Raw genomic sequence first — 12,542 nt, 5'->3', positions numbered from 1 at the left:
GTACCTTATGGCTAGTGCTCTACAATTGAACTACATCCCCACTGATAGCATTTTGGATTTCCTTCATTGGCTCGAGTATTTGTAAATGATAGAGTCTGCTAGTTCAGCCACCAGAAATTTGCAGAAAATTAGATCAAAAAGCTGCAACACTCCTAAGATACTAAAGTAAGCTGGAACACCTGGGAGGGGAAAGCATTGGTGGGAATGTTGTATATGCAATCTACTTCTCCTACAACAACAACAACCATCTGTTCTTCTCAGGACCAAAGGGACTCCTGAGACATGAGAGTTTTCAATGCTAACACCAGGATAGTCCCGAACAAACCGTGATACCTGGTCTCTGCCTTCCACCCTCTAACTATATACCTGAAAAGTCTAAAAAAATGCTCCTTGGAAAGCATGATAAACCCTATTGATCATAAAGGGTCATCTGAGCTATCACCTGAGCTACTCTTCTACCTGGCTCTTTCACTCACATTTGTTATTCATCCATGTGAAGTTTATAGATATTTAATGAAACCTCTAGTAAGCTCTGTAATCGACTGCACTGGAGACTCTTAGGCTTTAGGTTAAAGCTGCCCCATCTTCAGAGAGCAGATTTTCCCTCAGTCACCTTCTGGCTAGCCAAGGGTCTGATGGCTGGGTAGTAGATTATGGAAGACCAGGTGATTATGAATTGCCTGTGATGAACTAAGAATTATCTGACCCACTGAACCATAAAATTAGTGTGCAGCTACATTCCATTATCAAAGAAGAATCATATCTATGAGATAGTTACTGAGCAGGTTTAGCAAACCTAACTAAAATGGCCCAATTTACCTCTTTCCTTCTGCTGTTCTGCCTTTCCTCCCTTCAATGAACATGACCTTGAGGTATGAATCTTTTGACCAGTCAGCCCATGAGGAGGAAGTTCGGGTTTGGTTTATGGATTGATGTGCATGCAATGCTGACTCTGGCCTGAAGTGTAAGGCAATTTCTTCCAACTGTACCCAGAGATGGCCTTCAGGAACCACATCCTTTGCAAATGCCCCTAATCCATGGAAAACTGAGGTGACCTGAGATCAGATCCCATAGGAATGAGGTGGTAGGTCAGCACAATAGTAAAATATACCATCCAGCCAATGTACTGGTGTTGTATAAATCAAATCAAATTCCTGAGGATAAAAAAACAACAAAAACAACAAAAACAGCTTTAATGAATGCCTTATGGCTCACATATTTCCAGCTGTGGAGGCAGGGATTGGCAGGGTCTCTTTTCGGCTTGGTGACACCTCTAGCTGAGTGTTAAGCCTTCACCAGCTAAGTATGATTGGGCCTCTTTGATGATTTGTGTACCCTGTCTGGGCATTGGTCTGTCCTCTCCTCAGAGTGTTTCTGAATGGAGGATCCTAGATGGTGAATATATTATATATGGTCTCTGAATTTAACATCAACTTTTCCTGAATGTATTTAATTATACTTAAAATCAAGTGCATTTTACCTGCTTTGTAATCCATTTACTATGTTACATAGGTTGGAATGTTGGTGTAGTTATGATTACTATTTCCAAAGCCCTCCATAAAGTTTACCTTCCTTCCTTTCTTCCTTCCTTCCTTCTTTCCTTTCCCCTTCCCTCTCCTCACCTTCCCTCTTACTTTTACTTTAAGTAGTTGTACAAGACTTTCAATTCCACAGTCTTTTGAATAAGATCACAACATCTGCAAACACGATCATTTGAATTCTTCCCTTGCTATTTGCATCCCTTGTATTTCTTTCTCTTACTTTATTTCTCTGGCTAAGAATTCTAGCACTGTACTGAATAAGATCAATGAAAGTGGACATCACTGACTCATTTTGGATTTTTATGTAAATTCCTTTTAGCTTTTTACCATTTAATAGGTGTACATTAGCTTTTTTTTGGTCAGTCATGGGACTTGAACTCAAGGCCTGGGCACTGTCCCTGAGTTCTTTTGCTCAAGGCTAGTACTCTACCAATTTGAGCCAGAGTGACACTTCCAGTGTGGTTAATTGGAGATAAGAGCCAGACTATCTTGCTTGGGCTGACTTTGAACTATGATCTTCAGATCTCAGCCTGCTGAGTAGCTAGGATTACAGATATGAGCTACCAGCATCTGGCTAGCTTTTCTCCCCCATATATAGACTACATTATTTTGAAAAATGATATCCCTTTCCTAATTTCTTTTGAGTTGTTCTCATAAAGAGATATGCTACCCATAGATAAAGTTCATTTGATTATGCAGAAATGTGATTTCAGAGAGGAAAAAGAATAGGGTCAGTTAGTTCTTAAGGAACTGGGGAGTCTACTTCTTGACTGAATCCTGTGCTGTGAGCTAAAGATTGAGAAGGCTGGATGGAGATGAGGGATTTCTAGAAGCAGCATAAATCTCTTTCTTGCTCCCAGGTCTAGTGTAGTCTTGGATTCCTAAACTACAGCGATGAAATCCCATAGAGGGCTTCCCCCATTTCAGCGTAACTCACAGAGAGAAGAGAGACAGATGCAGTGAGGTGGTGTAAGCAGACTATTTGACTTTCACATTATAGTTGCCTGATCTCTCAGAGAGGTGTATAGGGATGTGACTCTTCCCCATGTAAGAAGATGTATGCCCTGAAGGCCCCTCATGTGGTGGACAAGGAGAGGGTAGAAAAAAAATGATGTGAAGTGAAGCAATCCCAAAAACAAGTATAGAAGCAAGCAAGAAAAAAAAACCTTTATACTGATGCATTATGAACCTTCCAATAAGACTTCTTATACTAGAGAAAGGGAGAAAGGGACAAAAGTAAGGATTCTCTTCTAACTCAGTATAGCTTCTGGATTACATCTGCCTGTTGGTTAGGTGACCTTGTTGATGCAGATTGTGCTGGTTCGTGTGTTTAGGTGTGGGATAGGTTTTGAATGACCTTCTACAGACTTAGCCAGAGTGAGATGGATGCCACGATTTTGCCCCATATCTTTCATTCTCCTCCTGGAGAATGCTGGATCAAGCATGTGACCATGATGATGCTATAAGAGAAAGAGAAGAGCAGAAACACATATGGTGTTTTTCACTCCCATGCTAGCCTCACATTTACCAACATCCCTTGGGCTAAAACACATTACATGGCTAGACTCAGAGTCAAATTATTGGAACAATTGACTCCCTCCATGTATGAAGAGGGACTGTGAAGTCACAGAACACATGGGCAGGTGTTAGGGAGTGGTATGAAATGGAAATTTTTCAATCCATCTATCATGGGAGAAGAGAAAGGATGGGTGAGCGAACCTGGAAGTCTCCCAGAAGTGGTAGTACATAGTGAGTTAATTAAGAAATAAGCAGTAATGAAGAACAGTGAGCATTCTCAGATGCAGAGATCAAAACATTTGTAATTTCCATTTCCAGTTGGAAACGTAGACCTAGGGGAAATCCTCAAAACCATTTAGTTCACTCCTTATTAAATATCCATTAGGAGAAAATTTGTATCCTCTGTCTCTCTCAGATGCTAATGTTTTAAGAGTGTTCATTGTCAAATTCTTCCTAACATTAAGCTGTCATTATTTGTTTCTTTAAGTCCATTCTTTCATTAGCTTAATTGGAGAAAAGTATGTTTATAATTCTCCAATGACTAAAAGAATATTTCTTTTCTTGACTATACTGTGGTGTGTGTGTGTGTGTGCAGTAAATTTATTCTTTTAACAGATTTATTCTTTCATCAGAAATTAATTTAAATTGGCTCCCTATATATCACTTGCATTTCTCGTGCAGCTGTAGGTCAGTCTGTAAAAGCCATGAAGTATTAAAAGAGATAGGAAATATCTAATATTGGAAAGGATTCAAGAAGTGGGCCATTGTAAAGGCATTATACCTTTCAATAAGATGAGGAGGAAAGGATAATATAGCATTAAAAAATTTATTGTAAGGATGATGTACAGAGGGACTACAGTTACGTAAGTAAGGTAAGGAGTACATTTCTTGCCTATCATTGTTACCCCCTCCCTTGTTTTCTCCTATTTTCCCTCTCTCCCACTCTGCTCCCCCTCCCAAAGTTGTAAAGTTCCTTTCCAACATATTGTCTTGTGAATATAACTCTTGCATTGGTTCACCCTTTATCCTTTGTCTCATCATATTCCCCTTCCCTTCCCCAGATCAGATAAACATATACAAGACACAGGGTACCAAAATTAAAAACAGTGAGAAGAGGGAAAAACCAAAATGGGGAAAATGAAGGAAAAAGGAAATAACTTCACACAGTATATTAAAAACAAAAACAAAAGAAAACACACAAAAAAACCCTCGTTTCCATATCTTGGAACCCAGTCTTTTCCCGAGTCATTTCTATCTGAAAACTTTAATCACTTGTGCTTGACAAATTTAACTTTACCCCCCTCAAGTCCTCTTTAGCTAAAATGAGAAAAGTGAATCTTAGATAGGCTAAAAAGAATCTGATTATAGTGGCAAGAATTTGAAAGATTACTTCCATGCTTGCCTGTCTTACTCTTCTTTACATGTATAACCTAGAGTCAAATGATGTATTGGTACTAGGCAGATTTGTTTTTTGTTTTTTGTTTTGTTTTGTTTTTGGTCCTGAGGCCTGAACTCTGGGCCTGGGCGCTGTCCCTCAGCTCTTCAGCTCAAGGCTAGCGCTCTACCACTTGAGCCACAGCACCACTTCTGGCTTTTTTCTGCTTATGTGGTGCTGAGGATTCGAACCCAGGGTCTAATGCATGCAAGACAAGCACTCTACCACTGAGCCACTGTACTAGGCAGTTTTAAAAAGTTTGCAATTCACTCTGCTTTCTTGGACCCCTTCTTGCTGCTTTGACATCCAGGAGGTACTTATTATTCCCTGAAATTAGGAATCATGTTTCATTAATTAACAATTAAAAATTGACTTGGTCTTCTGTTTTCAGATTCCAATTCACTTACAAAAACTTTAAAGTTCATACCTAATTACCTAATGTACAACTTGACTCCTTAAATAAAATTGCTTCTAATGCTGGGGTAGGGTTTCCTCTGATAATTTCTGGAAGAAATAGTGTTGCACTATTATTATTTCTTCTCCTCTTTTTGGTTGACCATTGACATTATCTAATCCTATAATTTTGTTTATTTGTTTATGGGTTAAGTTTTCCTAATAGTAATAATGATATTTGGGTTATCTATTTCATCATTTTTTGGTTATGGTTTTGTTGTACTAGGTATTGAACCTAGGGCTCCACATTTGCTAGGCAAGCACTCTACAACTTAAGTTACATCCTCAGCTCGTTTGCTTTAATTTTGATTATGAAATTGGTTCTCATTCACTTTGCCCAAGTTGGCCTTGAACTTGAAATCTTTCTGATTTTATCTCCCCAATAGGTGGGGGAATAGGTGTATACCACCATGCCAGGCTTCTACTTTATCTTGAATGAGTTTTTGAAAAATTGGCCAATTTCATCTGTTTTACTCTTGTGTATGTGGAGTTGCTTGCAGTACTCTGTATATACTTTTTAAATTTATGGATTTCTATAGTGTTATTTTCTCTATCATTCCTAATATATCCTAATCTATATCTTCCTTCCTTCCTTTCTTCTTTCCTTGCTTTTCTCCCTCCCTCCTTCCTCCCTTCCATCTTCCCTTCCTCTCCTCCTTCCTTCGTTCCTCCATTCTTCCCTCCCTTCTTCTTCCCCTTCCTTCCCTCTTTCCTTCCTTCTCTCTTTCCTTCCTTCCTTCCTTCCTTCCTTCCTTCCTTCCTTCCTTCCTTCCTTCCTTTCTTCCTTCCTCCCTCCCTTTCTCTCTCTCTTTCCATCATTCTTGCTCGAATTTTCATGTTTTTATTCATGTTAATTATTTGTGTAAGGAGGCTTCGTTTCACCTGTCCATATCTGTATATAATATATCTTGATCCAACTCACCATCTCCATCACTCTCCCTCATCCCTCCCCTTCCCCAAACTCAAGAGCCTTCATTGTTCTATTTCTACATATACACGTAAATATTTACCCCCTTTTACCCTCTCTGTTCAATTTCCTCCCTTGAATCCCCACACTCTGATCAGGACCTCTCTAATATTTCTGTCATTTAATTTGTAGAGTGTATGCTAATTGTTTAAAGGGGTTTCACCCAAGTATTTCACTCATATATACTGTACCTTCATCAAATTGACCCTTCCCTGCTCTCATTTCCCTCATCCATTCTCCCATCACTAATTCAGCTTCATTTTGCTATCTTCATTCACCAACAGTATATTTCAGAATTTTTTTTCTCCTCTCAAATTCTCTTTTCCTCTTCTCTTACTAATCCCCTCAAACAATCCCATAATCCCAAAGACATTTTTCTATTTATCTCTATAATCTATATCTAATGATCTTGGTAGAATTTTATACATGTTTAGTCTTAATTTTTTTAGTTCCACCATTTTTTGTTCTTTTCTTTATTATTTCCTTCCTTCTTTCTTTGCTTTTTAATGCATAAATGGTAGGAAGATGGGTAAATTCATTTCTAGTTGGATGGCACTTTATTCCAGTCTTTCTAAACTACTCGTTACTATTTATCCCTCAAAATGCTCAGGTATCTAGTTCATGTGTTTTTCTCAGGACTTTTGTTGTTTTTAGTGGGACATACAGAGTGGACTTTTATTGACTACTCAACTAGTGTAAGTCTTTTTCAACTCACAATGTGAGCAAAGTAAATGAATTTATGAGTATCTAAACTTACTTGGTAATAGTGTTTCATGGATAAGAATACAAATTAGCAAGTATATCTGTGGCATAATTAACAGAGTTTCAGTTCTAGACTTAATTATAAATACTAGGAACTTCATCTGTTTAGAATTTACAGGCTAATGAAAAATTACGAGGCTGTAGAACAATTTTTTTCATTGTGTAAGATTGTCTTGCGAAATCATTGTAAAAATGGAAAATGTTCTAATAGATTTCACAAAATCTCCCTTTGAAGTAGTACTGACCCCACTGAGAGGAATGGCTTTGGGCCAGTGCTGTCCAATAGAACTGTCTGTTATGATGAAGTTGTTCTCTATCTGTAGCCACTAGCCACAAGTTGCTGTTGGCCCCTTGAGATATGGCTTAATACCAAAGAACTGGAATTTCAACTTTAGTTGATTTGATTTAGTTGATTTGTTTAATAACCCTGTTGATTAGTAACTTTGGTGATTGATAGCATAAATTTAGAGATGTTGATATGTTGAATGAAGTCTTGACTTATTCTCATATTAGAGTCTGGGTTGTTAATAGCCTTTAAACTCTGTCATTAATGCTAATCACAAGCAGAATTTTAAAATATGTGTTTTATATGCCAAATAGCTTCTGAGTTTTTAGGTCCTGTTCTTTCCCCTCCAGGCTTACATCAAACCCATCCAAGATAAAGTCAACCCTTACCAACCTAGAAACCAGACTTATCCATTTTTTGGAATTCTCAAGAGGCATTTATTTCATTCCTCTCTACCCTACCATATATAATGTGATACTTCAAATATACATTGCTTTCGAAGTACATTCAATACATTTGCTTTATATTTCATGTATGTATTATTTATGTTTTGAAACTTATTTGTATTTAATTTTGAAATAGAGATTTAAATTTGTGTTTCTGAAATATATTGAAATACACTTCCAGCTTATAATATTTTTAGGTAAGTTTATAATGTAAGTTTGTCTGGAACAATGGCTATATATTTTCTTTGGTTTTCAATGGTATTGTCTGCTTTCCATTTAAACAATGGGGTTTATATGAGTACATTGACACCTGAGAAGGCAGACAGGTACAAGTGAATACTGTGGTCAGCACTGAAGTGAGAGGCAGCCTCTAGACTATATACACATATATTGCAGAATATACAGAAAGCAGCCTGGACCTTAAAGGAGCTTGCAGTCCAATTTTCTTTGCATAATAACCACATTCTTAGGTTTTCTATTGGTAATCACCTTATTATCTTTAAGCAGTTGTACAAAGAAGTTACCATGGAACAAAGCAGTTTACGAATACAGTGCATCTTAATCCATGTCACCCTTTTAGCATTCTCAGCCATCCCTCACAACATCCCCCTCCCCCAATTTTGTAAGATAGATATTGAATTTTTATGACTGCGTCGCATTCTTTGATTTTTAAAAATAGTTTTAAAACTCCAAAGTACATCCTTTTCACACATTTTAAGCATTTGCCATGGGAAAAAATAAGTGTCTGGTACCTCCTTGATATCCCATAGGTATATGGTATGAGAAACATGGCCAATTTGGAGAATACACATCAACAGTTTTTTAATATTTTATTTTGAATTAGCATATATCAAAAATATGAAGGGGCTATACTGTGACAATTCCGTACATTTGCACCATGTACTCAGAACACATTTACCCTCTCCATTACATTTCCACAACCCTCCCACCCTCCACAAATATTGTTACACAGTATTTGGTTGGTTTCATGGTATGGTCTTTGTGTCTGTGCTGCCTTCAAAGTTATTTCAGTATCTAGTACTTCAACCCAAGGAATGCATTGTAAATATTTTAATGTGTTTGGTCTAAATATGAATTTCCTATTTTTTACTAGTAAATATTTATTAAGGTTCTTTAAACTTTAAAGCAAGAAAACTATCAAATTGCCAATGATGAATGTATATAGTGGGATGTTATACAAATATAGTAAATGACACACTAAAATATTATTTAATATGTATGGTATTCAGGATATACATATTTATTTAAAACATATTGCAATTTATTCATATGTGATACATTTTATGTTATTAGCATACTTTCTTGTAGATAAGAATTATATGATTTTGATACATATTTACTTCAAGATTTATTTTGAAATGTAAGAATATGTCACATGTAGCATATATAGAGATTGTATTTGTATTCAGGATTATATAAGGTTTTAAAAGATAAGAAGAAAATATAAGAAAGGGTTAATAATAGTTATCCAAACAGAAACACTACAATTTCTTTAATTTTTTTGCCTTTTGTTCATTTATGTTTTTCTAAATTTTTAGAGAATATGTTATTTCTGTAAAAAAATAAAGATATATGTATCGTGTTTTGTACACATAATTAGTTTATTAAATTCAAACCCAAACTTGATGTCAGTATAACTTGTGGAGGAGATGGGGAAAAACCAGTTGTTTAAGGATACAGGTGGACCTGTTGCAACAATGAGAAGTACAAGTTGTCATGTCCAAAACGAGCTTTACAACGTCGGTGCGGGGGGGGGGGAAGGGGGGGAAGGAGAAGGATTGGGATTGGGGGAGAGGGGGGAGGCTGGGAAGGGATGTGAAGGGTAAACCAAAGGAGGAGGCTGCAATGCTTGGTAAGAAATGTTCGCATTATCCTACCCATGTAATTGTAACCCTTCTGTACAGTATGCTCACAAATAAAATAAAATAAAATTAAAAAAAATTCAAACCCAATTGCACATTTAGTTAAATATAATGAAAATGTAATGTATAAAAAGGAGGGAAAATTGAATTTGGTCCATGTCTTACATGACTTTAGCTTCTTACACTGGCCCTGAGCTCCTTTGCTCAAGGCTAGAGATCTACTACATTAAGCCACAGTTCCACTACTGGTTTTCTGGTGGTTAATTGGAGATGAGAGTCATGAGTTTTTCTGCCTGGGCTGGCTTCTAACCACGTTCCTTAGATCTCAGCCTCCTGAGTAGCTTGGGTTATATGTGTAAGCCACCAGTACCCCACTCACATTTTTAACATGAGCCCCAACCCCTTCTGGACAGACAAATACAGTGTAACTTAATTTTAAACTGACCAGGTACCGTGGAGAGACTAACCATAGATGACTTGCAATGAGAAACTATAAGAACATGTGTCTTTACATGGCTGCATCTTGCAATTTTCCCAGCTGCTTCACAGGGTGGGAGGAAAGGCTTCCAAAGCAACAGCAATGCAAAATGATGCTTGGAGGATTTTATTTCCAATTATCCAGAAAAATTCCACAGGGATGGAGTGGATCCTGGAGGAGCAATTCTTGATACCAGACATTCTGGGTAAGGAAACTTCCCTGAGAGTATCCCAAAGGTCAGCTTTAATCAGAAAGTAGAATCTATAAAAGGCACACTGTCAAGAAATTGGACCTTAAGGCTGCATCAGGTGAATCACAAGCAAGAGAAACCCATAGGAGTGCCAGTGCCCTGCCAGCTGGAAAGGCTAGAATAGCTTCTCTTCTGCATGGGGTTAGGTAGCCAGGGCACAACCAAGCCACATGGGGGTGAATGCTCCAGGGCTGGAGTTGGACTACTCTCATGTTTGAGACAGTGTGTTCCTGAAAACTAGAAGCAGACGCTGAACTTCTCTGAACCAGGACAGATACAATCAATTCAGTCTGTGTTCAAAAACCCTACTAGGTGGACATTTGTGAGTATCTGCTTGTGTCTTTCAGCCCCTACCTCCCTTTCTCTTACAACTCCTCAAGGCTACAGAAAACTGAAATCGGGCTTTCAATTGATGTGGTTTAAGAAAGAAAGATTTTTTTAAAAAACCCAGCTTTAATTATATTAGAAACCTAGGCAGAACTTTGTTTTAACTGGTCTCTTCTTCAACTTTTGCAGACCAGATGTTTCTTCAGTAACCCTCATGAAACTGTGCATCGTACAGATTTTATATTCAATGACAGGATTGCTTTTGCTATTCTTCTTTTCTCTTTTGGCCTGAGATAGAAACAACCTCAACACATAAGAATGAGAAGCTCCTTCTGTTTTGATGCTTTTTTCCCTAAATGATCTAAGCAAACATTGGGATATGGCAAAGAGTTCATCTCACCAGGGCCAACTTGGTAGCAGGCCACCTCGATGCTATCAATTTTGCCTTCCCAGCTGGTGTCTCTGTAGAGTTTTAATAGAAGGTCCTGCGCATGGCCCTTACAAAACTCCCCGCGGCTTGCTGAGGTGGATTAAAAAGATGCAAACTCACTGGAATACGCCAAAGAATATAATGGTCTCTACAGAAGATCTGGCTGTGTCAACCAACAAAAGGTTCCAGCTTTGGCAGCCCTGTGGAACAAAAGGAACTCTTGGCTTAATGTGGAGTGCATGCTTCTGACGTTCCAGCTCAGGCAAGAAATAAATAAAGCTGTTACAAAACCCCTGACCAGATGTGTCTGACAGAGTCTAAAACCGTGTTTGCACAGAAACTGCCCTATCAACATGGCTCATTCTTATAGCAATAGACATCTGCTCCTAAGGTTGATGGAGGGGGAGGAGGGAAGGAGTTGCATCCAAAATCACAGTAAAGACCTGATGTGGCTGGCTTCTTTGAACTGCCTTTTCCCTGGTTGCTGCTGTTCCCATTAAATCTGCATAGTTGCAATCATATGTGGGTCAATGATTTATTTAACACAGGACCTAAATGCTTCTGTGTCGTGGAATCAAACTCTGTCCAACGGGTCAAAGACTTGAAAATTTTCCATTTGTTTTCCAACAGACATTTTGCACATCCCCTATAGATATAACTTGACACTGTTAAGCCCGGTCACAGTTTACATCTGTCTTTGACTTACATTGTTTCTAAGGTTGGCTATTGATCATTGTTCTCACATGAATCCTTCATTACTCTAATTGGAACCTTTTATAAACACATTCCTTGGACAGATGACAAAAGGATCCATGATAGACAACTTCTTATTTAAAACAGCTGCCCAATATGTAAATCAAAAAGCTGCTAGATTGTATTGAGCTGAGAACAATTATATAAGGTTCTAGCCTGTTGTGAATTAGAATGACTGCACTGGAGCTTAAGGGATTTGTAAAGAGAGTCTGTCTTAAAAAAATAAGCCAGTTCAAATTCAGCTCAGTCATTGACAAGTAATATCATGTAAAAGTAATGTGAAGCACGCTGATGCTATCAACTTTATTATTAATGGATGGGTATTGCTTTTAAAAAGCAGTTTCTTCTGTAACACTTTGGTTACCTGATCTGAAATTTCAAGGGTTGAAAGGATTTAACGAATTAAGGACTACTTAGAATTCATTTTAAATTTTAGGCCAGAACATGGAAACTTTCCATAACTTTTGTATTTGTTTTCAGTTTAGTGCTCTCTCTCTCTCTCTCTCTCTCTCTCTCTCTCTCTCTCTCTCTCTCTCTCTCTCTCTCTCTCTCTCTCTCTCTCTCTCTCTCTCTCTCTCTCTGTTTCTCTCTCTCCCTCTTTTTCTCCTCTCTCTCCCTCTTCCTTTCCCCCTCTCTCTTATAAATATAAATATATATATATATATATATATCACACATGAAGAGTTTCTATGCCTCAATTTTATTTCAATATGAGATAAAATGAAACTCAAAATGGAGTAATCTTTTACAGAACTGAGGAAGCAACTGATATTTATGGACTTTTTGTATATTCCAATCATTTTCTTAATTAACACAATGGATATTAGATTATTTAAGTTTTGTAATAATTTCTGAGAACTATTCTTATACTCAGTCCAAAATAATGTAAGGCCAATGAGATTATGTATACACACCTGACATCACAAACCTATATTCTAACCCAGAATATCCAACTGAAATTACCTTAATTTCCCCCTAGAAGGCACAATGAATGCCAGAATTCAGTCTGGTGA

This window comes from Dipodomys merriami, unplaced genomic scaffold (genome assembly GCF_024711535.1).
Source record: "Dipodomys merriami isolate MVZ:Mamm:240054 unplaced genomic scaffold, mDipMer1.0.p SCAF_7, whole genome shotgun sequence".
NCBI lineage: Eukaryota > Metazoa > Chordata > Mammalia > Rodentia > Heteromyidae > Dipodomys > Dipodomys merriami.
This window is presented reverse-complemented; position numbering follows the sequence as displayed.